Below are 2,870 nucleotides of genomic sequence, written 5' to 3' on the forward strand. Positions count from 1 at the left end.
ATGGATCAACTTTGTGAAAAATGGTTAGAGGGTTCGTGCTAAGGTGCTGTCATATCTGAGAGGTGGATGAACAATCCATGAAGGTTTTGCTTGGAATTTTACTGCTCTCAATCAAATGCCAACCACGACTTGAACCACGACATATCACCAAGCAATAGGAAATGAAGGGTTATGTTGACATCTCTGGTGCCAGGCAGGACATTCTCTATTGGTAGTCTATAGATACAGTTCTCCCCTCTTCTTCTCTAGGAGATATGAAGTGGAGAGAAATACACTTGGTTTGGACAACTTCCTGGCCCAGGAACCATTTTCACAAAACACTTGCATTGCTTCTAATTTGCTAGAACGGTCATAGCTCTCATACTTCTCCACAGACTCATTACTTTAGGTATCATACTTAAGGGACATACTGAAACGATTTTGACTTCAGATGTGCAGGAGTTTGTCATCAGTGCTTGGTAGTTTTTGAGAACTAGGAATTTGTAATGTTGTAATTTCAGAAACAGCTCAGGTTGGACTTTGCATATCTCACAAATTTGTAACAAGTATTTGTCACAGAGTGACGAAATATCCCCCGCCTGTACACCATAGTACCAAATATGAAGACAATCCAGCGATTAGTTCTTGAGATATTGTGGCAACACCGTTTTCCAACTCCAAAAACAGATTTGCCTGCTGTGACCTTGAAAATGGGGTCAAGGTCACCAAAACCGACTGGTGTCTGCGGTGTCTGTATATACACCATAGTTCCAAATATGAAGACAATCCAGTGTTTAGTTCTTGAGATATCGCGGCAACACCGTTTTCCAACTCCAAAAGCAGATTTGCCTGCTGTGACCTTGAAAATGGGATCAAGGTCACCAAAACCGACTGGTGTCTGCGGAGTCTGTATATACACCATAGTTCCAAATATGAAGACAATCCAGTGTTTAGTTCTTGAGATATCGCAGCAACACCGTTTTCCAACTCTAAAAGCAGATTTGTCTGCTGTGACCTTGAAAATGGGATCAAGGTCACCAAAACCGACTGGTGTCTGCGGAGTCTGTATATACACCATAGTTCCAAATATGAAGACAATCCAGTGTTTAGTTCTTGAGATATCGCGGCAACACCGTTTTCCAACTCCAAAAGCAGATATGCCTGCTGTGACCTTGAAAATGGGGTCAAGGTCACCAAAACCGACTGGTGTCTGCGGAGTCTGTATATACACCATAGTTCCAAATATGAAGACAATCCAGTGTTTAGTTCTTGAGATATCGCGGCAACAAACAGGTGGGACGTACGGACGGACGTACGGACGTACGTACGGACGGTCGTGAATACTATATCCCCCGCTTCGCGCTTTCGCGCGGCGGGGGATAATAAAGGATCAAATTCTTAAAGAATCGCATTCACCGGTAAGTTTTACCTTTAACTGTGTTGCTGTTGATAAGGCAGAGGGATGCTACATGCTTCACTAACAACAGCTATAGAAGTTACACAGTTCAGCAAGGTTGTAGCTAGAGCCCAAAGTGAGTGACATGGGCTTCATGCGGGGTTGAACTGTATGTCAGTTCCATCACTGCTTGTGAAGCAGGTTGAGACATTTACCATTTCTGTGAGATACAAACAAACAAACAATAAGGTTACTGAGGTATTTGGGGCCAACAAAGTTAGGATATTATCAAAGGGAAATCTGAAATATATAAACACGATCTGTTCTGACTTGGATTTACAGCAATACCCTCAGAGGGCAAGTGTTTAACATTTGTGCTGTCAGCTAAATGTGGGTCAGTCAGCCCAAAGTGATGCAGGCTACATACATGATATATGTTTACTACTAAAAAACCCAAATCATAATTGGGGTGAATGAAGTATTCAAACCCATGACCAGCAGATACTGTCAGCTAAGGGAACAACTCTGCACAGCATATGACAGAGGGATGCAGGACACATGACAGATGTGGCAATAAACTTGGGTCTTCTGCATGACAGAGAATTGAATGAACACACAAATCATCAGGCCAAATGTACGTCCAGTACCCACAAATGTTGAGAATGGATGCAGAAAAAGGACAGGAACATACAATAATATTCATGGTACCTTCAGTGGATCAAGAGCAGTTATGGGTGTCTGTTTGGGGTTTAAATGATACAGCAAGGTCACTATACAATATGTATCACGATACATAGGTCATGATACGATATGTATTGCAGTATGTATATTTATGTTAAATCGCATGGAAAGCTAGCTGTAGACCCGGGTTCGTAGCAGTAATATTTAGTAGTGGACAGGAAACGATTATCAAAACACATTCTGCCGAATTGGACTGACAAAAACGATCATTAAACGAGCAGTAAGTTTTTTAGCAAGTGTATTATTGTCTTGTATCGAAACAGAAAAGAATGTAACATGAAAACTCACAATGCATCGTTGTGGTGTCATTTCATTCATCAATCAGGACCACTGTCCACATAATCACTGATTCATTCCAGGCTCTAAATGTTCAGTACACTACACCATTTCATTACCTTGCAGGACCCTCATATTGCATGCAAGGACCCTTAAAATTAATTATTGGGATCCCCTGGACCCCCACTTTTATAAGTCAAGGTAAAGCCCTGCCAGACTGCCTCATACTTGTCAAGAAAGTAGTGAGTGAATGCTGTTCAATGCTGCAGTCCGCACTATTCCAGCTTTATCACAGCAGGCAGTAAATAAATAAGTCTGGGTCAGGCACACCACAGACAGACTGACCATGCTTCAGGATACAATAACACAATCAGCCAGGTCACACACAACTCTCTTTTGTTGGCTATTATGACAATTCATGGCAACCCATTCTGTTCTGGAATCTCACCGAGGTGTCTATACAGGACAAAAACATACA

This window comes from Haliotis rufescens, unplaced genomic scaffold (genome assembly GCF_023055435.1).
Source record: "Haliotis rufescens isolate VD_foot unplaced genomic scaffold, xgHalRufe1.0.p SCAF_12, whole genome shotgun sequence".
NCBI classification, from domain to species: Eukaryota; Metazoa; Mollusca; class Gastropoda; order Lepetellida; family Haliotidae; genus Haliotis; species Haliotis rufescens.